The sequence below is a fragment of the Lissotriton helveticus genome, chromosome 2_1 (genome assembly GCF_964261635.1).
Source record: "Lissotriton helveticus chromosome 2_1, aLisHel1.1, whole genome shotgun sequence".
In the NCBI taxonomy this organism is placed as follows: Eukaryota; Metazoa; Chordata; class Amphibia; order Caudata; family Salamandridae; genus Lissotriton; species Lissotriton helveticus.
In genome coordinates this window covers 1,248,590,936-1,248,618,336 of record NC_136059.1, presented here as the reverse complement: position 1 = coordinate 1,248,618,336, position 27,401 = coordinate 1,248,590,936, and the positions used below count along the sequence as shown (strand labels likewise).

General features: G+C 44.7%; 1 protein-coding gene across 1 annotated transcript in view; it reads right to left on the bottom strand.

The window, feature by feature from the left end:
- The window catches only part of LOC144818604 (broad substrate specificity ATP-binding cassette transporter ABCG2-like), a 413,780-nt gene extending 386,581 nt beyond the window's left edge, over positions 1 to 27,199 (bottom strand). The window contains exon 1 of the mRNA XM_078676198.1: positions 27,068 to 27,199. The gene's annotated coding sequence lies outside the window, so the exon portion shown is untranslated. The remainder of the gene's footprint in view (positions 1 to 27,067) is intronic.
- Positions 27,200 to 27,401: the final 202 nt, after the last annotated feature.

Here is a 27,401-nt window from a genome sequence, read left to right as displayed (position 1 = left end):
GCCAGAGGGGGTTGAAATCCCCCTCGGACTCCGTGAGACCTTTGCTCACAGCAAGAGCTGTGGATAAACATTGGAATGTTGATTCTCCGGGCTTCTACCAGCCATTAGAAACCCGGAGCATTCCATTGTCTTCAATGGAGTTTCCAAAATGACAGTGTTCTACTATTTTATAAAATATGGTTGGGCAGCTGTCTACATTAACAATATTCAATTTCCACATCGAGCAAGCATAAACCTAGCTTTGGACTAAACAAAGTGATTCCATCATCGTGTATTGTGGAAGTGACAATACAGTTTTCCGGCACTTGCTCTCGAGTTTATTATATTTAAATGGAGTTTCTAGATTACTTATTGGGCAGCCATGTTAGACTACAGTGCTGTCACTCACAATACCATTCTGAGTTTCCTACAATGAGTTGTTAATTAACTGTACGCCAAAACATTTGTTGCAAGGAACCACCTCCATGGGTTAACAACGTATCTACTTTGCAATAGGTGCATTAGCTGTCCATCTATCTCACCCTATTCCTGTCTGGTGCATTAGAACATGGCCATCTGCACACAAAACGTGTTAACAAAAGATTGGTTTGCTTTACGGGGGAAAAAAATTATACTTTTTACGAGCAAATCAGTAAATCTGACAAAACAAATAATACTAAGGCACAAGTATGCTCCAATAATTGACACCAACAAAAACTTGGACTTTTTCAAGCACTGAACCTGACGGAACGCATACCCAATTAGAAACAACTTTAAGAAGTAAAACAATGCTCAGGGTATGCCCCAGTTGGACCGTTTTTGGCCTTCAATGGACTGCTGAGCTGAAGTCAACAAAGCAGCGGCAACATGGACTTTCTTGCAGAAAAACACATAACGAAGGAATGGTGGACCATGCCTATAACCGCCATGAAACCAACCTGCTCTCTTGGGAACAAAGCTTTTTATGCTTACCAGTTCTCAATACAACCATAGCCGTTACAAGCAAAGATCTCTCCTGCACAGTCCAGTGAACAAAATAGCTTGCAAGAAACTGGAGTAGTCCATTCTCCCTTTTTATGAGCAGTTTGGAACATACCACCAGAAAAATACAAAAGGGAAAATCTGGCTATTTGAACAAAGAGAAATCATTCAAAAGCCTGAGGTCAGTGGTAAGTGCACTCCCTTCACTGCGCATGACTGTTTGGCAGGCCGTCTCAGGCTGGCCAAACCGCCATGTGCAGTGAAAGCTCTCTCCAACCCAGCAACGCAGATGAGTTGGAGATAGCAGACACAGACTCCCAGTCTGTTCTGGAGCACAAAACAAGGGTGCTTAGACCAATCCTGAAGCTGCCGTCATGCATGGTTGCAGCTTTAGGATTGGCTGTAGGGTATTTTGGGAGCTTGTGACGCCTGGAGAAGAGGAACAGAAGACCAACGCAATGCGGCCGGCCTTAGGTAGGTTTTTTTTTTTATTACTTTTTTTCTTTCCCCCTGCGACCCCTATGGCCACCTACCCTCATCCTGCCCACCCCACCTCTCGCCCAGCACACCAGCAGCTACTATCTAGTTGATTGTTTTTTCTACATTGCTTTTGTAGCTCAATCACTGCACTGAGCACTCTGCCGTTTTGCAAATCTATTTTATCTTTTGGCAATTCATATTTAATTTTAATATAAAATAAATATTATATTTATACGGTGTTTGGTGTGTGTTTGTTACAGTAGGATATTGTGACTGATTGTTCAGTCTAGGATTCATTCAACTGCATATTTAAGGTGTTTCTTGTGTGGAGCCACCTGTTGCCATATATGCACTTCATACCCAGGTTTATCTCAAACAGTGTGCTGGCCTATGTAATATTTCTTACAGGAGCAATTATGTGCATTCAATTAATTCACTATGTGCTTGATTGTAATCTTTTTCGGAGTCTCATTGTAACAGGCCAGAGAGGGAACATTTTCTATTTTCTGAAGCACTTTCATAAACATGGCCGCTGAATTATGGTTACGTCGAGAGATGATAATGCAAGTTCCATCTTGAATGAAGGAAATATAGCAACAATAAGCTTCCACATACTTACTATAATTTGAAAAAGAGTATTGTTCATTGTCCTTTGTAGCAAAATAAAACAGAAGACGAGCACAAACTGACTCCGCCTCGCTCTATAAAGTACCACGTTTAAATTAAGGTATATAACATATTGATCAGTGGCGGCACCTCCTCCAAGGCGGAGGAGCATCACCTCCACAGGAAAAATAAAATGATAATAACTCCACTCTTTAGCGTTTTATTTTTCAGAAGGCTCTGAAGGTATGGGCGGTGCTGCCCACAGAGTAGGAGGAGGAGTGGTGAGCACTTTCTAAGGGACCATGACGGTTTGGCCGGCTGTCTTGGGACGGCCAAATAGAAATGCGCACTTAAAATGTTCTCCACCAGGCTGTAATGCATAGCCTGGGTGGAAAACATGCACAGGCTTCCACTGCCTGCCTGAGCACTGAACCACGGTGCTCAGACCAATCACAACGCTGCTCTCATGGTGACAGCAGCATCTTGATTGGCCAGGGGAGTCTGCTTCCTGCTGGATCGAAGAGGACGGACGAGAAGCGGCATCCCGCAGTGCCGGTAGGTGAATTTCAATTTGTTTCTTAACCTCCCTCCGCGCCAGCCCCTCCCCACCCCACCCGTAGCAGCCGCTACTGATACTGGTGATAGGCGAAGAGCAATATCCAGTTAGTTGCTCAAGGGAGGCTGAAATGTTGGGTTCCGAGCACTAGCCTGATGGATTAAGGGGTATGTGGGTATAGTGGGGATATCTCGTGCCATTTGCTCATCACCCTTTGCTCACCCTACCCCCAGTAAAACACTTACAAGTGACTGTTGTCCACTGCGTAGCTTTATTATTATACCAAAACCACCATTTCACTTGTGGGTAAAACCTCCCACATTGACCTTTATTAAATTGACCTTTTATTAAATTCACACATAAATGATGCGCTCCATACATATGCGCCACAGGTTAACGTGTATATACAATTCAGCATCTCTAGAGGTGTGTTGTACCAGCAGGACACAACACCACCCCCTTACCAAGCACCAGCTACTAGGGTAGGGCCAGAGAGTCCAGGACCACCAGCAGGACGGCCCCCTCTCCCGCCAGCCCAGAGCCGCCATAACTGCCTCCCCTGCTTCAGGGTCGTCCATTTTCCGGCCAAAAAGAGTCCCCCGGCCTTTTCTCTTATCCGGGACCCCGCCACAGGGCAAGAAGCCCCTCTGGTGCTCTTGCCCTCCCCCCACCTAATGCTCTGTTGCTTTTCCAAGCTGTAAGGCAATGGCCCCCAGAATTGTATGCACCAACACTTCCGACCCTGCCTTGGACAAGTGTGTCCCCACTGCCCGGTACTTGTCTGAGGTCAATGTCTGCAGTAAGCTATGTCTGACAACATGTATCCGTGACCCCCTCAACAGTTTTTCGACTTCCCTATTCATTTTCTTCACCGATGTATTCATTGCGGGTGATGGAACGTCACCCCCCCATACTCTCCGAGTGAGCACCTCCGACCAAATAATTATAGTGCCCGGCAATACCTTCCTGATCCATGTAAGTAGAGAGAATAAGGCCTCCTTGGCTCCCCTCCTGCCCCCAGGGATCATGCTTTCCGCCCCAGTGTGAATAACCAGCACGTCTGGAATGGGCAAACTATTTGACAACTAATTGTAACCTAGAAGGGATTAGACTAATTGGTTAGGAATGGGTGATGAAAAATGATTGGAAATTATCTAATCTTTGCCCTCATCATGTGTATATTACTTGCTGAGCTGCTCGTAATGTTCACAATTATTCTTATTCAGAAGAGTAGTGTATAATAAATGACAGTATAGGTTGAAATATGACTATGTGTGTATTAGTACTGTATTCAGAGATCAGGCGGGGAGCTATTGTATCACCTGCACATTTTCTGGCAAGTTTATCTGACCCCTATCATTCTCGCGTATCTGGGCATAATTGGGCGGGGGGAGGGGGAAGAGAATCCTGCTAGTTTATAATTTCTTCAAAAAGGTTGCAGTTCCCTTTTGGGTCTGCGGAAATCAACCAGGTGTGGCCCCAATAATTTGGAGGTAACACTGCATGTGACACAGTAGTGATGGGGAGTCAGTCAAGTGTAAATGGCTGCTAGGTATATGACTGACACTACGCTAACACTGATGCCCTTTAAGTTGCGAGACAAATGACTACTGCCCAATCTGCCTTTCATGTGTAACAATAACATTTGGCTGCACTACTAATCATTGTGCCACTGGCCTGACTTGTGGCTGAATATGAACCAGCCCTATAAATCTTTCGGAGGTCACTCAAACATTTTTATTTGGTAATTAATAAACATTTTACTAGCTTTCCCCATGTTAAAAAGCTATGTAAATAAGAACTGTGTTTAAAACATACAACAATTCCAGGAAAATGCCTTCCAGAGGCAAATATGTTATCTGACTGATCCTTACCCATGCCAACTGGTTTTTCACGGGTTTTCCTGTCCTGTGACCAACTATTCTGCACTACTGCTGCTTGCCAGTGGTCTTGCTGACATTGATGGGATATAATCCAAGGAGGCTCATCTTTCAAAGATGATCATGATAGGTAACTATTACTGTGTTGCCAATACCCCATGTCATGTCTGGCACCTTAGGCTATCCAAGGCTTTCTAACCAGCAGTTCTCTGCCTTTTGACACAATTAAATGTTGGGTCCTAAGCCTTTACGTTAGCCCAGATTAGATATCTGAGGAGATATTTAAGACACAGACATGTGGAGGGGCAGCAGGGGGAAGAGGGTGAGAAGCGCCCAGGGGAGAGCGGGGGGGTCAATAATAAAAAATAAAAAAACAAGACTTACCTTGTGCTGTTGGCCACCTCCAGTCCCTGGGACAGCATCGGACTCCTCACCCAATTCCCGCACTGCTTTCAAGCATGAGAGCAGCATGGGGACTGGCCTGGGCAGGCTGAAAAGACGCTCGCTCAGTCACAGGGAGTTTGTGCTATTTCTCCAACCTGGCTGTACAATACACCTGGGTTGGAGAAACGTAAGTGCGCATGTCAGTTTGGCCGACCTGAGACAGCAGGCCAAACTGACATGCGCACTTAAAAGTGCACATACCATTCCTTCACCCCCTCTCCTCTCATGCCCCGGCCCCGCCCCTCCCTGCATACACTGGCTCAGAGCCAGCAGCTGAAAAATAAAACAATAGTAAAATGTCATTTTATTTTTCAGCAGCTGGCTCTGAGCCAGTTGTGCGACACTCCTCCGCAATTTCATCAAGTCAGTCTTACCTAAAATTGTTGTTAGTAATTACCATCAAACTGACTTATAAGAAAGAATTCCCGAAAGATGTTACATTTTAGCAGCCAAGCAGTTTAACTGATACTGATTCCAAACCCTCCACCATATCATCACAAAAAAGCTCAGCTCTGAACAAAAGAGAACACTGACTTTTTGCTAATTGAAGGCTGGTCTTTGGTGGTCTTTTTCAACTGTGGACCATGTGCTTACATGACTCAACGTGCAGGGTATGGAGGGCGGACTTCTCTCTGTAGGTTCTAGATGCAGATACAACTGCACGGCTGATACTGGACCAACAAGTGCAATGGAACTCTCAGTTTAAGGCATCAGAAGGGAAATGACAATGATGCTTCTTGGCACCCACATTGTTCACACTCTAACAGAACATTGAGTAGCTGGGCATCCTGTGGGTCTCAGTAGCGTAAGAAAACTTGAGGACCCCCCTGCAAAGTATATGCACCCTCGGGACACAGTCCGAAGCTCTCAGGCCAGGGGCCTGCCAGTGCCAGAGGGGGCCGCTAAAAGCGGAAGAGGCGTTATGGATGGCACGTTCTGATGGAAGCCCAGGGAAGGCAAGAAAGGAATCGGTAGAAGCAGAGAGGTGTGTGCAGACCTTCCTCATCAACCAGGGATCGCTACGGCTGACGATACCAGAAGGCACAGAGAAAAGGACGCCCGATCCAAGGCAGGAGAAAGCCTACTCCTGCCAGGAACCTGAGAGGGAGCTGTACCCTATCCGGTACCACGCAGACACCAGCCGCCTCCCTGGAGGGAAACGGCTCTACATGGTACAGGTACTGAAGGAAACAGTGTGGGGTAAGGGGGGGCGTTACCTCTAAAGCCGGGGCGGTGGAGGGAGCTGAACGCCGTGACGCCTCTTGCTGAGCAACACGAAAAGCTAAGCGCATGGTTACCAAAACAATCACTGGTGCTGGTATCGGGTGTACACTCCCTGGACTCCCTGTCCCTAAACATAACTTAGATCAACCGAACCTCCTCCTTATGGGGTATTTTCCTTTATTTTGCTTCCCCTATGCTTTGGCCCTGACGATCCGGTGAGTCCTTTCCCGTGGGAGACGGTGCCGAGAGACGGTCAAAGGTTCCCATCCCTGCTCCTTGAGGAACAAGAAAGAGAGAAGACGAGCACCCTAAAAGACTCTGAGGAAAATAATAATTGGATACCCACTCCTATACTTTACATTGCCTAATTGTGTGATTTAGTAAATAAACACCCTAAACTTCACAGTAGTGTCCCTGTCTGCTTCTCCACCGCACCACAGTGCATCTTTGTGAAGCTGTTCCTGAGCTGACTGGGCCACTTCAAAATCAAATTCGGCTTCTGTAGATGGCAGTGCAAAAAAGGGCAAACAGTACTTGAGAGGAATGTGTTGCTTCGTCGCCAACCTGTGCCATGGCAGGGTTGTGTTACCAGAAGATTGCATCAAGGTGGCCCAGTGACCTCGTGGCCCGCGGCATCAACTGACCCAAAGGCCAGTAGTGGGCCCGCAACTGGGGCAATGCTGGGACTTGCACACCTAGAAATACAGCCTGCCATTGCTGCCTGCCACAGTAGCAACGTGAGCACAAGGGCACCATAAGCTGGACAATCACCTCCCGGAAGAGGAAGAGAACAAGATGTGTTCACTGGGATCCTTACCGTTCATGCCTGAAGAACAAACAGAACTCAGTGGACTACTCAAAGAGGGGTACACCTGCATGTGTGCTTGATACCTGCCTTTAAAAGAATTCCAACACAGGACCAGGGGATAGAAACAGGATGATGAGGGTAGAGAATAGCGGTTCTCGAGTGCAGCTACCCTGTGCCATTGAACCATTCGTATATGTGTCCTGTAATGTGTAGTATTGAGTTTTCTATGTGTATTAATAGTACTTTCTTAGATAAAAGACAATCATTGGCTTAGACCATCTGCTAATGCTTTGCTGAATAATTGAGTTATGAGCTTGAAGCCCCCCCACACTACCTCACTGAGATTCCGGTGGCTCCTTGCTGTAGCCATCACTGTGAGTCAACTCCTAAAGGGGTTGCAGGGCCATAGTAGGATGGGCCCTGGAAAATAAGAGGAAAATGACACCAACCCTCACAGTGGTGACCCAGTAGCCCCTGCTTGCCCCATTGATTCGGAATGGGATCTGTCAGTGACCAAGTCAATAGCAATTTTGATATTGAGTAAGAACGGTTTAGATTGTCCGTGGATTCAAGTTATATGCTTGTGTTCTTCTTGTAATATGTGGCAGCTGACCAGAAAAATGAAGTTCTACTCTGCTTTAATGATTAAAAGACTTATTTAGAGCTTGATGAAGAGGGTATCTTTCCACACACATGATTTATATCCCATCTTCCGTATTACAAGTGCCATAGGCTATAAACGCACTTGTATTACGGCGAATGGGATATCCAGATTATGTGTCTGCAGAACCCTAAGTACTGAATAATTTCATGGCACTTGTGTATATACTGTGCTTTCCTCCCCCTTTCGAGGCCCAAAGCTTTTCATGGATAATATTCAGAGTGGCATGAAGTAATTTCCCTAGCACTGAGGTAAACAACAAAGGGAGATACCCATGTACAGTGCCTAAGAAATTAAAAACACTATGAACTGTGATGCAAGAAACAGAGTTTGATGAGGAGCGAGCACTGGAGTTCTTCACTAATAACACTCTTAGGGGTAGCTCTTCACATGGGTGGCAGTGGTGGGAGACAAATCAAATTATTAATGAGAATGAGTATTATGGTAAAAATTGCAGACCCCAGTCAAATCTTAGCAGGACAAGCCTGCCGATATTTAATCGGGGCGAAATGCCTGGCAAGTAACAAGACATGTAGATGTTGGTGCAGTAAGCCCCCAAATGTTTAGTCCCCCATTATTGGGGGGGGGGGGGGGGACTTGAGATCGAGTGATATTTATCGCACCCTGGTGGACTAGGCCCTTTTTTCAGGTTTATCCCCTAAATTTTCGCTTCTTCCTCCCATTTTTTCCGGATCTGTTGTTGGTTTAAGGGCTCTGGGCATTTTACCACTGCTAATCAGTGCTAAAGTGCATATGCGCTTTGTGTAAATTGTGAACATGATTTGTTATCCATAATTGGCCTATTTTATTTACTGGTAAGCCCCTAGTAAAGTGTACTGAGTGTGCCAGGGCCTGTAAATCAATTGCTGCTAGTGGGCCTGCAGCACTGATTGTGCCACCCACATGAGTAGCGCTGAAAAGGTAACTCAGACCTCCAGCTGCAGTGCCTGTGCGCAGTTTGTTAACTGCCATGTCGACCTGACAAGTGCACCCACTTTGCCAGGCCCTAGCCTTCCCATTTCTTACATGTTAGTCACCCCTAAGGTAGGCCCAAGGTACCCCTGTGGGAAGGGTGCAGTGCATGTGAAAGGTAGGACATGCCCCGATGTGTGTGGCATACCCTGATAGTAAAAGACTTCCAATTTCGTTCTTTACTGTTGTAGGGCTATCTGTTCCCATAGATTTTGATTTGATTTGATCATTTATAAAGTGCACAACTGCCCATGGGCGTCTAGGCACTGGTAACATGTGGTTCAGCGAGGTTGCCAACAGGAATATATATGCGAAGTTAGTTGATAAAAAGCTAAGTTTTTAATGCCCTCATGAAAGCTAGCAGTGCTGGACTGTTCTTTATGCCACATGGAAGCATGTTTCAAGTTTTAACAGTACCTACCAGGAAACTTCTTCCACCCCAACTCACTTTCTTAATAGAATGGGTAGTTTGCTTATAACATCATATAAGCATAACTGCCACTGGGAACCAGATAGGAAAATAAAGGTTATGCCTGAACCCAGAATGTTAAAATGCATCTTTTAGAGAGGGTGATTTTTATATTCTGTATTTGAAAATACCACTTTTAGAAAGCCACCCAGTGTGCCTCTGTATTGACTGTCTGGCTTTGGAGTGACAGGGGCTGGGGGTGTGCAGTGGCTCCAGAGAGTCTGGACGAGTCTGCGCTAGGCTGAATAGGCCTGGTCTGCATTTGGAGTGGTGGGAGGGGTAGCACCTGCACCTGAATAGGGCTGTGCTTGCCTTCCACAATGATGGCTCTGCCCCCCTGTGGTGTGTCTGGAGCCAGGGCTCACACTGGCAATGGAGGCTGTTGTGTCCTTGCAAAGTGCCCCCCAGAACTGGTTTTGACTGAGCAGAGGGCTTCTCTGCACAAAGAGAACAAATACATTTTGGGGTATAAGTATTAGACCTAAAACCCCTGAACTTTAGTCTACTTCTTGACTCAAGGAAAACTTTGCCAAGGAGAAGCGCTGTAGAAACTGAGGAGAAGTACTACCCCTTTGTTGTTTTTTCTGGGGTTGGCTTGAAGTTGCTGTTTCTGCCAAGGAAAGGAGAAGGACTTTGCTGTGTGCTGGGTCCCCTGCTTGTAAAAGTCTCCTGTTTTGAAGTCTCAGGAACACAAAGACTTCATCCCCAGCTCCCCTGAACTTCCTTGCTCGGAGTTCTGACCTGTCAAGAAGTGCCTGTGACTGTGTGGGGTCTCTGGAGGTTGTTTCTGCTGCTGGGAGCTGGAAAGCAACACAACAACAAGAAAATTGATGCACCGCTCTTCTTGCGAGTTTTCGGACGCAACTCTGTGGTGTATGAACAAAGTCCACGCATTGCTGTAAGGCTGCTGAAACAGACGCAGCGCCTGTTGCTGCTGCAAAAATCGATGCATGCAGGGATCATAGCTGAAGAATTCGACTAAGCTCCGCTCAACGCTGACGCATCCTGGATTTCCACGCATCAGCCCTGTGAGGCAGGTTTTCCCCAACGCATCACCCATAGATCGGAGTCGTCTCAGAATCAACGCATTGCTTCCCTCTACAGACCGGACCGGATGCTATGCTTCCCTGTGCCCAGCAGAACCGCCGCATCGCATCCACGAAGGTCTCAGGAATCAACGCGCCTCTTTGTTTTTCTACGCTTCCCATCACAGCGGCTGTTTGGCTTGGTGAATTTTGTCGCAACAACAGGTACTTTGTAAAAAATCAGGCATCCATAGTTTTCTATGGACTCAGTTGCTAAAACCTTTTTTAAATCATTTTATTAATACTTGTATGTTGGATTTTGACTTTAGATAAAAAAGACATTCTTTTTCTAAACTGTTGTGGTGTCCATTTGTGGGGTTATCACTGTGTTACTGTGTGTGTTGGTACAAATACTTTACACATTGCCTTCGGAATAAGCCTGTCTGCTCATGCCAAGCTACCAAGGGGGTGAGCAGGGGTTATGTAAAGTGTGTATCCCCCTTACCCTGACTAGAAGCAAGGGTCCCAATTAGGACATAGGTACCTACCTCTGCCAACTAGAGACCCCCATTTCTAACACACCTGATATATATATGGGATCCCCTAGTATACATAGTACAGTTAGGTTATCATCAGTGCGGAGGTTAAAATGTAACTAATAGCATAGCTAAGAAAATGCATATATACCACATTAGTGAAACTTTATTGCGCATTAAAGTATTTTACTGGTTATAAAACTGTGTAACATTATAATGTGACACTTTATGCTTAATTGTATATAAGTATTTAACCTCACACACCATAAAAGAGTAAGCCTAGAATTTTTGCAATCACCAGCCTCTGGGTGTCAAAGTCAAACAAGCATTGACAAACTCAACCAGTCTCATCTTTGAGGACTACTGGCATAGCCAATATTTTTATATGCTAAAGATAAAAAAGAAGACGCTATAATGAGGCTGCCGCATCATTTTGTAGGTTCCTGCACCATGCATGTACTCTAATACTACATGAAACAAGCTTCTTCTTTTTAATTTACCAAGTTGAATCCATTAAAAAAATATAAGTAGAGCCAAAGTGTTTTTTAAGCAAAGGTAGGGTGGCGCAATAATGAGGGCATGGCTGTGGAAAGTATAGTGAAGAATGAAGGTGGGAGAAGCATCACAAAGGACTCAGTGGGGGTACCCAGCAACGAGAGGGTGGGTGGTTGGAAGCAACATGGAGGCCACAGGTGGGGTGGAAGCATCATGGTAGGTGAGTGTTGGGCGGAGAAACAATGGATGTGAGAAAGCAGTTTAGAACAGGTAAGGGAGAGGCACAGGGGCAACAACCCAACACGTGGGGAGTACAGGTGGGCCAGAGCAACAGGAGGGAGAGAGGGTAAGTACATGGGTGACAGACAGCAACACAAAGTGCAGCGTGGGGAGGAAATTACATGAAGGAAACAGCTAGAAACCATATTCACTCTCATCGGTCCTTAAACCAAAAGAAAAAAAAAAGTAGTGCTTGTAAAGCAAGCAGTGGAAGGCAATGCATCCATGCTCCCCATAAGGGACATATACAAAGTGGGGAAAGAAAGCCCACACAAGGAAACAAATGAAAGAAAGCCAATGGGAGTAACAGTAAAGTCAACTTATGGTAAGCAATGGGCGGGGCCTAAGCCCACTATAAGGTGACAACAGGCCCTCTCGCCAACAGAGAACTTGCACTGTTTGATAAGGGTGACCAAAAAAGGATGTTGTGGCATTCAGGGAGCTTGCAGTATCATCTGGTTCCTGGAGTTCCAGGGACAAGCTACAAGGGTTTCCCACTTGCCATGATTTCCCAAGACCGCATAGGACTGGCTCAACACAGGGCATCAGCTGTGAAGGCCTCAGATGCAAGTAGTAGGTTTTTCTCACCAGAACAAGTCTTCTTTTATGCCACTAGACCTACCTTGTTAATTTGATTTCAAATGGATTACAATTTGTTTGAGGTGCAATGTTTACAATGTCATGAAACAAATCTTGATGTTTTTAGACCTCTTTCAGAAGCCCTTCCTCCTGCTTTGTTTTCTTCCCTCACTTGGTACCAATGTGTTGTATGGATCATGTGGTGGTGGGTACAGATAATCTTAGGTGCAGTGCAGATAATTCACAGACTGATAATGGTGTCTGGAAACTTTAGGACTGCAAGGGTATGTAAGTTGCAGCTGGAAGCTGCAGGAGATTTTAAAAACATCAAATCAGTCACATGAGTACACTTTGAGGAATTTTCTTTGTTACAAAGAATGGGTACCTGTACCAAAAATTGCAGTAGATGTACTATAACTTTTGGGCCTCCAGTCTGGGAATGGAAGATCGAATATCCCTTGCTGACATGAAAAAAAGTTTCGATTCTAATAAATGCATAAAGGCAATTCCATCTGCCATCTTTGTTTTAATGAGACGCAATAAAACACAACAGGTACATTTGATTTGGATCTGGTGTCTGCTGTGCCATAGGATTCCAGTTTAAGGTGTGTGGTCTGGTATTTCATGCAGGATAGTTCCTATCGGAGCAGGACCGAGACCGATATCCATTGAGTGCACAGCGTGGCACAGAGGACAAAAGAACATGATAGACTAAAATGCAGCCCTGATCGATAGCCATGGCTGGGACTTTTACAGGCAGTCCATCCAACACCTTTACTTGTTTATTTTTCTTTTACACCCTGTAAATGTGTTTGCACAGAGGGATTTACTCTCCCCATGTCTCCGCACAACACATTGCCTCCATTTTGTCTGCAAGCTCTAAAGATTGGGCATAGCAAATGCACCAAAGAAGACATGGGCCATACTTGAGGAATGCAGCCAACCATTGATTAGACTGTCATTTACGCATTCATGGTTGGAGTCACTATGGGTCCATCAACGCAATTCTCCCGTCCTGGTATTTTCTTTTACAAATCATTGTTTTCAGATGTTTTAGTTAATTTAGATCAGCTGCAGTGAACCAGAATCAAACTCTCAGAATGCCGTATGTTATTAATAGGGACGGGTTATTCATAGGGGTGCAGGGGCGTTGACCCCCTACTGCGAGCCACTACCTCCCATACTCATTTTATTGTCAATTTAAATTCCCCCTTACCTCCATTAATTTTACTTTCTTATGGGGCAGGACTGTGGAGTTCTTTCTCGAATGGAAAGCAGTAGGTGGGAGGGACGAGCAGCTGAGGCTGTTAACTGAGCTGCGCATGGCAGATTGGCTGGTATTTTTGCTGTGGCCAGCGTGAACTGCCAGTTCATATTTCCACATTCAAGGCTACCATGGAGCTGGGTGAGCAAAGACACAGCCCCATAGTTTTTCTATGGAGCGTTGTGTTTCATGCCCCAGCCAATCCTAGTACTGCTCTTATGCTGCTTAGTAGAATAAGCAGTATAAGAACAATGCCTGGATTGGCTGGGTTGCTTTGGGCTTATTTTTCCCCCCCAAACACATCTTTACGTGCAGGCAAAGCGAGGCAGGAGGATTTAACCTCAGGAGCGTAACAGTTTGAAGCTAAACAAGGGCTGAATCCTACAATATAAGAAGATCGTCAAGGCAAAATGTCACAACAGTACTCTCAATAAGGTGCAGAAAGAAAATCACAATACCGAGGTGATCAGGGCACCTTCTGTTCATAGCTGTATGAGCAAAAGTATTCACCTTTAGGCCTCACCACTTTCAAAGACAACAGCCGCCACTGGTTATTAACCAAAAACCAAGGACTGGGTCACAGAGCTATGTAGTAACCTCACATTTAGGTCACAGAGGTAGAAGCTGAAAATTAAGGGTATTAAGACACAGCCTAGCTCAATGCCCTTAGTACAGGGCCCATCTACCTAGTTTCTGATTTGGTAACTGTATTTGACTCTAGGTGTTAGAATATACCCTCAGTCACTGGAATTATGCGGCAGTGGAAGACAAAATTATGAAGCAATGTTGACTAAATTATACACCAAGTGAGTGCAACTTAGGCTGCAATAAATGGCACCTCTTTCTATTAGCACTGCATTATAACATAGTATATTTCATATTCATTATGTACGTGTCTCTCAAGAAAGTACTTTAGGAATCAAGACGTAGGACCTTAAAAAGACATATTCCACATGTTTGTGATTCTTGTTAAATGACCTCTTAAAATAGCACCTTTGAGAACTACGTGATGTGCACATGAATTTGTTGTAAAAGTGTAATAAAAGATATAATTACATGGAGCAATCATTCTATACACCCAGTTAAGATTGAAATTAAGAATTCAAGTTTTTTTTCCTGTGGCAGATAAAAGCCTTGGCCCCAGTCCCTGAAATGGGAATACTTACACTACCCTGCCAGCATTGTCATCTCTTTTTTAAATGGCTAATTACACTAATCATCAGCTAAAGGCTAACATTTGACTCTAGGAAAATGTCTAGTGCTGCAATACACCATGTGTTCAAAAAACATTTTAATAGCGTAATCCGATTGACTTAAAATTGTTTGTTAACATCAACAAATTATGCTGTAGATGACTTGATTATGCTGAGAAAGGTGCAGCAAATTGATATTTAGTCATACAATACAGGAGCTGTGCTATTAATGGCCCCGAGGGCAGCTTACTTACAAATAAGAGCTCTGTTTCACTCACTTGAAGCGTTTATTGTACAACACCCAGCTGGTCCTCTCCCTCGCCAAGACCCCCACCACCGCCAAATCCAACCTCCACGAAGGAATGAAGGCCATCGCCGAATGGATGATGAACAGCCGCCTGAAACTGAACTCTGACAAGGCGGAGGTCCTCATCATCTGATAAACCCCATCCGCCTGGGCACACATGGTGGCCGGCCGCACTGGGAGCTGCACCGACACCCACTGACCACGCACGCAACCTGGGAGTCATCCTGGACTCCGCACTGTCAATGACCCAGCAAATGAACGCCGTCTCCTCCTCCTGCTTCAACACCCTCTGCATGCTCCGCAAGATCTACAGATGGATCCCCACCGGTACCAGAAGGACAGTCAACCAGGCCCTCATCAGCAGCAGACTGGACTACGGCAATGCACTCTACGCAGGAACCTCAGCTAAACTTCAGAAACTACTACAACGCATACAGAACACCTCTGCTTGCCTCATCCTCGACAACCCCCACCACAGCGACATCACAGCTTACCTGAGAGACCTGCACTGGCTCCCCGTCAACAAGAGGATCACCTGCAAGCTCCTCACGCACGCTCACAAAGCTCTCCACAACACCGGACCAGCCTACCTCAACGAACGACTCACCTTCTACACCCCGAACCACCAGCTTTGCTCTGCTGACCTCGCCCCCACCACCATCCCCCGCATCCGTCGAGCGCCCACCGGCGGCAGATCGTTCTCCCACCTCGTCGCAAAAACCTGGAACACCCTCCTCATCCGCCTAAACAGACCCAGGACCTGCTGGCCTTCAGGAGACTCCTCAAGACCTGGTTGTTCGAGCAGTAGCAGCACCCCTGCCCCCCTACATCCCCCCTAGCGCCTTGAGACCCTCACGGGTAAGTAGTGCGCTCTACAGATGTACTGATTGATTGATTGATTGTTAATAGTGCTGATTATCATCCCCAACGGTCAGGACTCGAGTCATGGCTGCAGGTGCCATTACACAATGCCTATAGGCACATGGATCAGTGGATTTACAAGAATACAATGGGGCCTATGGCACGTACAGAAACTGGCCCTTGGTCAGGTAGTAAATAATAGTCATAATTTGAGTGTGGTAAGCCCCTTACACACTGCACCCTGGTGCCAATGCACCTGCTGCACTCTTGATAGCTTTGTCCCTGCCATCGGTAGGCCTTCACTCCATCTGTCTCCATGAATATCTACAACCCCATTCTCACTTCCTTTTCCCTGCTGTGAGAAAATGTTCTTTTTTTGTGGCCTCCTCAATTTTTGGCTGCATTATATTGCTGGGATTTAGATTAAACACTGAGGCCCTGCTTTCCAGTGCCCACAGAATGTGCTTTACCCCATAAAACATGTACAAATTGGCTAATCCCGGATCGGCATATCTAACTCTCCTATAAGGTTGTAGTAGATGGTGTAAAACACACACACATGGCATGTAAAGGTAAATTACCCCTGTGGACTGCAGCACTTATTGTGCCAACCAGTAGTGTGACCAGGAAAATTTTACTTCTGGCCTACCAATGTGGCCAGACAATTACAGCGTAAACCTGCAGTCTAACCTGTCAAAATAACCCTTTGGAAGTGTAAAGAACTTCCTTTTAAATTTTAATAAGTCACACTAATAAGGCCTAATAGTGCGCAGTGTAGAGTGCATGGCATTTAAAAGTGAAACAAGTGGAAATATAATAGTACCATGTCACTGCAGTGACAACCCCCAAAAGCTATTTTCACTGCTGAAGGCTCTGGCTGTCCAATGAGTCTCAATAATCATAGTACATGTAGATGCACTGTTAAAATGGTTTGGGTACATATGTTGACTACGTATCCCAATATGCATTAGAATGTCCTTGACATGATAATTTAGACATCAGACTTAATAAACCACAGTTCACCCGCGCCTAAAGTTTTTGAATAAGATAATGTGGACTGAAGATCTAATTATCCACGCTGCACCCTCACTAGAGGTTTCTGAACGCTAGATACATTGTGGGAGAAAAAGGTTTAACCCCATCATGACCACGTAGAAAATGTGCAATAATTAATATAAGAAACGAGCACTTTATTCGCCTCTAATTTAACGAGTGATCCAGTGGGTTTATATGAAAATGTAATATACCTTTTGTACATAATAGACGTCATTTTAACAGTAAGATCGTCTACTATAGTACACGATGAATTATAAACTACATTGCCCATGAGTCATGGTAGTTTAGTGCAGAACTGTTGGCCCAATCATGGTTGCGCTTCAAGCATTAAGGAAGTGCACGATCTATTAAAGAAAATTACATTTCCCATGATCTAGGGTAGTTTACTGAGAAGTGCACGATTTACTAAAGAAAACTACATTTCCCATGATCCAGGGTAGTTTACTGAGAATCTGGCGGTCCAATCATGGTCGCGTGAAAAACAATAAGGAAGCACCCCACCCGCTCCGCGGCACCTCCCCAAACAGCCCGGCAGGCTGTTAGAAGTACCGACGGAGAGGTAAGGGTGTATGGGAGAGAGAAAAACTAAGATTAACCCTAGAATGTAAGCGCGCTGTCTACGCATGATATCACGCTATGTGATGACCGTGCTAAACATCCAGTCTTCCGTATGTAGCTTGGGAGCAATTACACCAGGAAGTCCGGTATATTATAGAATGAATTTGTGACTCGACATAACAAGTTACAAGGAACAGATCCTAAAGATATACGCCTCCTGCGCGGACATTCCACTTCTGAACTGAGTATTCCGCACAATAAATGAATTGTTGTTTACCTAACCGATAGGCATTATATCCATGCCTAATGTGAAAAACGTCCCTTTATTTAATAAAACGTGAGTAAGCGTGTGAGGAGAAAACAAATAACAAATGGAAGATATTTCAGTAATTAAGAGCGAAGTGGGCTGTTGAACAGCGTTCTATCGAAATAATTGGACACAAGATAGTCCCCCCCAAGCACACGTATCAAGTAGACGAGTGCTTTTAGGATTGAGTTTTATATTGATAAATGGTCATGTGTTTTCGTTACAACTTTTTAAATATTTTCTGTAACACAGAGCGGTGCTTCAGATTCCTGAGCTGTTTGCCAGGTGAGGCGAGGCATTTTCCCCTCTCAAATTGAGGTGAGTCCCATGTTACTTATGAGCATTGGAGTGCATACTAAGGTCATTGTACCATATATGCTAACACTATAGCAATGTCTAATTATAGCCCTTACTAATGATGGTGTTATCATTTCTTTGTCTATGTGTGGACATTTTGGCGAATCTATAATCGGACTACCATACCAAAGGAGGAAAACTGTAAGTGAACAAGTGACATTTAGCATTATTGTTCACTTATGTCCTATTGTTAAAAAATGTTTATTTCTTTTTCACATATAAGCGGTAGCAATTAAGTTTATGGGTCCTGAGGATGCGGCAGGTACATATTTTGACCGTTATAAGTCCGCAGAAACATGTCGACCAGATTACCCAGTCAGAAGGTATTTGTTTGAATCATCTGACTTTTTTGCACTCTATTGATTTTATTTTTGGAGGTGCATGGCTCCAGAATAAAGTTATATTGCATGCACCATCCAATTTTCCTCTGAACACTTTCACTGCTTTTCACTAACCACATATGCACTGCTTTCAGTTACAAGTACAGTAACAATCACCAGACATCTGTCTCCTCTCTCTATTCATGGAGATAGACAATGGACTACCTACTGTGAAGTAGACCAAATGATGTACTGGGCGGTACGAATCGTGTAACTGATGGACATTTTTCACAGTGGATATTTGTCCAGTAGTTTGTCTTCAAAGTAATTTCTGAAGCAGACACATAGCCAGCCTTCACACACATAGTTTTGCTTAATACCCACAGTTTTTCGTTGTATTTTCATAAGTTACTAGGGGGATAATTACTGTGCTTTGGTCGTTAAACTGCCCCTTGAACCCTCCCTCAATCGTATATTTGTAAAATGTCCAATGAGGACACCTAGACTGCAAGTTAATATATTAATTTTGCTATCTCAGGTTTAGGAGAAGCTAGAGAAATGGATCAGCCACTATATTTATTAAAAATTAAATTCATCGGTTAAGTTAGATTTTTTTAATGAATATTCAGGAAAAGTAGCTTTCAGAAAATTACCTTTTCTGTGCTGGAATCTTCTCGAGGCTAATTGGCATTAGCCTGCCAGCAGCTGCCTCTGTCATATATTGACCTTAATGAGGTGTGGAAAGTGCTCCCAGAGCAGTTTCAATGGCTCAAGCCTGGTGTTAGCATGGGTGGGGTGTGGGGCATCCACTTAGAAAGGACAAACAGGGAGTTTCCAGGATATTCTTCAACTGGAAAGGAGCAGAGATGATGCCACCCATTCACAGCTTAGTGTAAGGAAAGACTTGAGGGGGAATCTCTGATTCAGCCTGACACGTGGTATCCAGTCTGGCTTCATATAATTGAGAAGAAGAACTGTTCCTGAATGAGTTTGGTGCAGCTTAGAAGGGCGGTACTGCTAATTTCCTTAAACACATACCTGACTGGCTCACAATCTCCCTCTAAGGGGAGATGGTCAATGCCATTTTGGATTACCCTTAGAGTAGTGCACTCAGTGATAAGTTGCAGTAAGACAAACAGGATATGCTGTAAACTTGGATAGGATTGCCCCTCTGAACTTTATCCCATTCATTAGGTAGTGTTCAGGAGCCGCCTGCACACACTGGCTACTGTATTGTTTAAAAATGGACCTCAGCACCACCTCCTCAGAACACTTTCTGGACCTGTGGAAGAGCAAAAGAATGATTACACCTGCTGTTTCAGACCAGTGAGGATGCCTTAAAGGCTGCCCTTCTCCCACCTGTATCCAGGACAAAGAAGTAGACTCCAAGACTCAGTTAGCTGATTGCCTGTGTGGCTACAGGGACACAACAAGCTCCAAAAGGCTTTTTCCCCAGAAGGTTAAAGGTGGACCTGGTCTGGATTCTGCTGGTGGCCTATGCTAAAGTAACCCCTAAGTTTTGTCCCTTGGGTTCTAGGACGTATGGCTGTGTCTAGCTGAACTTCTCCAACAATCTCTGAAAAGTTGGTCCTTTAAATAAGCGTGGACTTCCAGACCTTCAGAGAACTAGGCCCTACCACCCAACTCAGTCTCCCCAAGGCTTCACCTCAATGAGCAAGAAAATCAAGTTGTTCCCGCTCTGAGCTTTTTGCTGCTTGAAAATACCCTTGTGGCAAGCATATCTGACTTCGTTGGGACCTTTCCAGATATAGCCTGCAGCCTTCCCCCACTGGAGAAATTGGAGTTCCAAAAGAGAGACTAAGTCTGAATGAAGAAATCTTGACCAATTGAAGGCACGAAAAGTATCTAATCAATAAGAGAACTTCGGAGTGTGAAATCTGAACTTTTCCCACTGTGAGTCTTTCCTCTCAAAAAACAATGGCCTGAGTGGGAATTCACCCAACAGCTATCTGGTTTTGAGAAGGCATCCTCAAATCCAGTCTGCAACCTTGCCCAGCTGAAGCATTTTTATTTTCATTTCAGACACTAAGTTAGAAGAAAAAATCTTTATCAAGGGCAAACTTGCTTGGTGTATACAACTCGCACTTCATTGTGGTTGACCTGAAATCGTGCCTAGGTCACGGTCACACACTAGCAGTACCTTATATCGGCACCTTACTTTTTCTTGGTGCTTTTTCTCTGAAATATTTTACATTTCATATCTCTGGTTCTCCTATTTAGATTTTTGTTGTTCTGGTGTCACTTTGTTTATGAAATGTGCCCCCTTTTCTATTGGGTGCTTGTTGTGATTTTGACTTTTTAACTGTTTTGGTACTTCTAAATGCTTTACACATTTCCACTAAGTTATGCCTTTCTGCTTTGTGCTAAACTATCAGCAGTTGAACTTCCGTTTAAATCATTGAAATTTTTGACTGGACCTAACAGGTTAGAGACATTATTACGTGTGGTGGGCTTCCATCCACCCAAATTAATAATTCACTGTGTTACACCCACTAACATGCTACCTTCTGCCATTCACTTCCATCACTCATCTTGTAGCCTTCCACTGATTTTTCCCAACTCCACAGTTTTTCTCTCTCCCTCTGTTTTCTCCGGTCCCTTTCATTCATCCTCACCTGTACCTTATATTTCTTCATTTTTCCCTATTTTTCCATTCTTCCCATATATCTATACCCTTCTTTGTAGAGATCCAGCCATCAACTCTTTCCCCCGATCGCTTTCACTGTATCTTGCTACATTCTACCTAAAACTTTCTCCCTATTTCCAACTTTATCTTTTCCCCTTCCCTGCTCTCCCTCACGCACTTGTGCTTCCACTCTGCACTGCTTCTAGTCCTCCTCCTTCCTCTGTTTTCTATGATCTCTCTAGTCCCTTTTATTCCCCTCCATTCTTCAACTGTTCACGGTCTCCCACTTCTCCATTCTTTCGTTTATCTGTGAATTAGCTTGTATCAGAGTAATTCCCACCTTTACTCTCCCCATATTGCAACACTTTCTTCTCCTTACCATTTCCTCCATATCACTATAGCCTTCCTTGTATATATCCAGTCTCTTGACAATTTCGATATGCTCCACATTTTGTGCTTCATTCACTAATCCCTGTATCTGTTCATCTTCCCTTCTGAAAATGTTATCCTCTATCTTTCTATTATGTGGTTTCACTACACTCTCCCCATGCACTTTTCTCTTAAATTTCTCTCCTGTATCTTTCCATTCTCTTTTGTATCTCCCCACACTCTTCGTTTCCCTATTCCATTTCTAACCACTGTTCCATTTATTATTCCTTGTATTTCTTCATTCTCACATGTATCCCTCTAGGCTCTCCACAAAATGTTTCACTTATCTTCAGCTCCCCAATATCTTTCTCTATTTCCCTTCTTCCCTCTGTATTGCCATATTCGCTTGGCATTCCTTACCCTCTATCCCTTGTTCCCATCTCACTAATGTTCCTCTCTGCTCTCTATCGATCTACTCTCCATTCTTTCCTATGCCTTTGTACTATACTTTCTTCGATTCTGTTCACCCTGATGTTCCGGACACTGAGACTGACCACAACACAATAAAATGCTACAGCAGGATTTCTGATGGGGGCAAGGGGTCTTGATTTGGGAGCTCCGACTGCCCACAAGTGGCAGGATTGACTGTTTACGTTGCTTCAGAGAGGTACAGAAGACGACACAGCTATGGTATACGCAATTTCATGTCTATTGTCTAGCCCATGCTGTCAAGGGAAAACTTGTGAATCTAGGGTCTCCTCGCAGTGCTACGAACACCTAGCTTCCTGTTTTTTAGCAGTCAAACACTTAGTCACAGGGCCCTTGTATCATAGATCCAACCTACTCCCTAGAGTAGCAGCAACATCTGACCTCCAATCTCTTCTCTTCAAAGTGACGTCACCACTGAGCTCCCCATCCACTGATGCTGCTCTTTGGTATCGTCGACTATGGGAGTCACAGTTCCTCTAAGGAAGAAGTAGGGTATAAAGTAGAAGGCTTTCGTTGTTCTCAAATTATAATGTCTGGGGACAGTGTGTCTTAGTCTTGGTGCCCTCACACACCCCGAAGGATGTCAAGCTTCATCATTGGGTATTGCTCCTCGTCTGGCTGGTGCTGCAATACCCTACGGGTCCACCAAAGGGTCACTTATTCGAAGATCTTTTTAGTGATAAAGTCGTAAGGGTGTGGGCGGGTCTGAGTGGCAGTGGTGTCCTAGTGTGAGGTTAAAAGATGGCTGGAGGGGTGGCTATTGAAATGAAATTTAATAGGAAATAACCCCTCTGTAATCAGCAAAAACCCGGAGGTTTTGCTGCTGGAGGGTGATAATGGCCCCCGGTAGCTAGACAAGTGTCATGTCCAAAATGGGCATGTTGAAGGTCAACATGTTTCGCCAAGTTGAGCTGTCTCAGGGGGAGATCCCTTGCGCTTCTTCAGGACCAATGTAAAAGTGTAGTGAGTGCTAGTGTGGTGTAGTGGCTTCTCAATTTAGATGTAGAGCAACTTATTGAATGAGAAGAAAAATTATCTGGAATGACAAAGGAGACAATGTAAAATGAGTAAATAGAAGAAACCCGAACAGAAGGGTAACGTTAAATAGGAGCCACGGCCCCCTATTGCCCAACCATGTGCTTGTGGTGTTTATCAACTGCTGCTATTGTACAATAGGGGATTCCAGTGGTAGGTTGTTGTTATTTAGGGCCAGAGGCATCAAGGCAAAAACTTGTTGCAAACAGGCAGATTCTAAGAAACTGCCCCTTTATGACCGGTATTTGTGCATTTGTGATGCGTCATCCCAAATGCAAAAATCGCATATTGCGATTGCATTTAAGGAATCCCAAACTGCGATTCCTTAAATGCAATGCAAGATGCCATTTTAAATAGCGATACCACTATTAGGGTCCGCTATTTACCGAAAAATAATGCCAGGTGGTAAATAGCAAAAACTTTGAAAAATGCACAAAAGTGCATTTTTCAAATTTGCATGTTACACACACACATGCCCCTGGGGCATGTGTGTGTGCAACAGGTGTGCACATATCAATTTCAGGGGTGCAACAGGGTGTCCTTTTGGCAGCCTTGCACCCTTGAAATTGCATGCGCAATTTGCGAGTTACCTATTGTGTACTCGCAAATTGGCCATGCAATTTCCAATAATTCCTATGGGCCTGTAGGCCAATAGAAATTAACGGGAAGCAATTCCTTAATTGCGACTCGCAATTTACGACTCGCAATTAAGGAATGTTTGGGAATCACTATTTTTTAAGCGATTCCTAGGTGTACAGGCTTTTTCGATTCCTTAATAATCGCAATTAAGGAATCGCAAAAGCCTACATTGATGCATGTGCCCCATAGTGTTTAAAAGTGTTTAAAAAGACGAACAAACAATTCTGCATGAAGTAGTCTTATTTGTGGATCATGGTGTGATGTCGAAATACCGACACAGACAAATAAACACATGATATATGAAATTCAGTCACAGTGCCAGCGCTTTTAAAAATACCAGCCATGGGGTAGAAGGGTTGGTATTATGGTAGGATAGCACGGTATTGTGAGCCAAAAGACATATAGCTATTGAAGGTTAAACCACTGATGGCAAGATCTCAGGTCACTGTGCTCAAGAGCAAATGTTTGGCATGGCATTTGCTTACCTATTATGATCGGGGACAATTCCCCATGGGGTGAGGCTGAGGAAATCCTCAAGATCTGTGAAAGAAGTAATTGTATTAGGTATTGCCAATGCATGATGTGCAGAGAGCGGCTGTCCGCAAGGGCCATAGCGTGCGCAAATACTACTTACAGATCTCGAGGATTTCCTCAGCCGCACCTCATGAGGCATTTTTTCCAATCATTATAGGTAAGCGTATGCCAAGCCAAATATTTGCTCTTGAGCACAGTGACCAGAGGTCTTGCAAGCAATGGTTTAACTTTGAATAACTGTACATCTTTTGGCCCAGGATACCGCGCTATCCTACCATAATACCAACCCTTCTACCCAGTGGCTGGTAATTTTAAAAGCGCTTGCACTGTGACTGAACTTGATATATTATGTGTTTATTTATCTGTGTCAGTATTTCAACATCACGCCATGATCTACAAATAAGATTACTTCATGCTGACTTGTTCGGCCTTTTTAAACATTATATATAACGACAGCTTACCACTGGAATCTCCTATTGTACAATAGCAGTAGTTGATAAGCACCACGAGCACATGGTTGACCAATGGGGGACTTGGCTCCTATTTAATGTTACCCTTCTGTTAGGGTTTCTTGTATTTACTCGTTTTACTTTGTCTCCTTTGTGGCTGCAGATCATTTTTCTTCTCATTCAAGAAGTGGCACTACATCTAAATTGAGAAGCCATTACACCACACTGGCATTCAATGCACTTTTACATTGGTCCTGAAGAAGCGCAAGGGATCTCCTCCTGAGACCATTAAACTGTGCGAAACATGTTGCCCTTCAACTTGCCCATTATGGGTATGGCACCTGTCAAGCTACCTGGGGCCATTATCACCCTCACGCAGCCCAACCTCCAGGTTTTTTACTGATGACAGAGGGGTTATTTCCTATTAAATTTCACTAGCCACCCCATCAGCCATATTTTAACCTTACACTAGGACTCAACTGCCACTCAGAACCGCACACACGCTTATGGCTTGATCACTACAAAGATCTCTGAAAAAGCAACCCTTTGGGGGACCATAGGGCATTGCAGCACCGGCCCAACGAGGAGCAATGCCCAATGTTGAAGCTTGACATCCTTCGGGTGTGTGAGGGCATAGACTAGAACACACTGTCCCCGGACATTATAATTTGATAACGACGACAGCCTTCTACTTAATACCCTACTTCTTTCTTAGAGGAAATGTGACTCCCACGGTCTACGATCCTAGTTTTCAGGAGCACAAGTCACTGGACCTAGATTCAGCTCCTTGTCCCTCCCCTCCCTGTTTTTTGCTGCTGTTTGTTACTCTACTACCAGGATCAAGATTTCCATTCTACAGTGACATCAGTGCCAAGGTGCCCATCCCCTCGTAATGATATCGCCAAATTCCCATGTACTCACTGCAACAACAATATAAAAATTCCCTCGCCTATCCCCTCACAGGAAAACATAGCCACCCTGAACAGGTATAAGGTGATGCTAGGGGGCCACCTCAATCCATGTCATCACAGAGACTGTTTCCACCAGTGTTTCATTTGTAAACGAATAAGTGGCAGGGTCCAAGCTTTTGATCAGAAGCCAGCGATATTCGGTCAGATTGGATTTGTAGAGCGAGGCTAATCACCTGTGAGGCTATTAAGCCCAATTGAATGTTAGCACGCCTAATTCTAAAGCTGCGTAGTCTTGAGTCTACCCCATGCCTCTTTAATCCACCACCAGACACTTCCTGCCCATGTATCTCACTCCTGCAGGTTCCTGTTTTCTCCCTTTATCGCTGTATTTCCAACTTTCTTTGCCCTGTGTGTGTTTTTTTCATCCTCTTGCTGGGGCTAAAAATCTCGGAAGAAGAAACAAGCTCCAGTCCCTAAAAATGACGGCGCCTGGGCCTCATCTGAAACCACTGGCTCAAATTAAGCACCGATTTCCAGTCCTAGCCTTCTTTGTGACAAGCTGCTGAATTATGGGCATTGTAGGCTTCATTTTCTAAGAGAAACAGTAAAATAATCATTTTTAACACACCAGCAATGATTTGTAGATTAAAGATCCGGAGTTGGAGGCTGTGCCCATGATATTGAGTGAAGGTATATCCCTTTTTAATGCCAAACAACCACTGCAGAGGCTGGTGGAATTTGCAACAATTGGCACCCTCTTGCTTGGTTCCTTCTCACTCTTGCTGGCGTGAGGTGAGATGTTTTGTAATAGAGTGACTGACGGTAAAGCCATCCAATCAAAAAGTAGCACAGCTCATGACAAGCATGCAATCATGTAGTCTCTGACTTCAAAGTCATCGCCCTGCTGAAGCCTCTCACCTGGGAGCGCCAGTGCTTACTTGGGGCTAGGCCTATGGGAAATTTAAATTGTGCCAGTATAAATTGCACAATTTCAGAAATGCGTAAATTCCTGGGTCATAATTACACATCATTAACGGGAAAAAATGTCTACGAATGCATGGGCATTATGTGAATGACCAGAGCACCAGTTGCTGTTACTCGCGCCACTTATGTTCCTTGTGCTAGGTTTTTACAGCGAAAAGCGACCTTACGTCAAAAATTGGTGTCTGCCAGCCGCCCCACAGATGTTGGCCAAAATGTTAAACTTGTTTCGGCTGACAAATGGATTTAAATATTGCTATCAATGTATTGAAATGTGAGGCAGTTCTCACGGCTGCATTGTTTGTCGTGCTTGGAATAGTTTTCTAAAAAAATCCGGGTCTGGTGAACGAGATTCGGCACCCGACTTCCAGTGCCTTGGGGTGCCCGCACACTGATACGTTTCTTCAACGGTTTCGAAGCAATAAAGCGTTTGTTTTATCTAAAGCATGGAGTATATTGTACATAAAATCAAAATTATAGTTTGAGAAGTTTCAGATAAAACATATAATGATGTGCCATATACACACACATATAAGTATAACAGCAAAATTAAATATCATCGGTTTTTTTTTTAGTAATGTGGGCGGATTCTCGCGGTTGGCACCTCTCGAAAAATGTATGGTGATACCGAAAATAATTAACACGTGAATTACTATTTACTTTATGAAATCGTTTGCTTTTATCTGGACAACCCTCGTCCCGTCACCCACTGAACCCATCGGCTGCAGGTCCCGGCACTTGCAGGGGCGCTGAGGACAGGAGCAGTAACAGGTGCGCGGAATGTACCACGGGGCGAGGGGCGCTTCCTGCACTCACCCGGTCCGCGCTGGCGCTGTGTGTCTCCGGCCTCCCTCGGGCTGCAGAGCGGGGCAGGTGTCCGACTCCCCCGGGTCTGAGGTGGTGAAGCCGCCTCGCTTCAGACGGGCGCCGGCCGAGGGATGCTGCGGTCTGGCCGCGCCTCCCCCTCCTCGCAGCCTCTAGTACAGACCCGCGAGGGGCGGAGCATCCTCCGCCAGCAGGTCCTGTCCCAGCCCGGCCGGTTATATAAAGACGTCCCGGCTCTTAGGTAACAACTGGACACCCCGAGGCACCCCTGTAAAGGAGCGCGAGGCCAGGCGCCTCCAGCCACCGAGGCGCGGATGGATCCAAT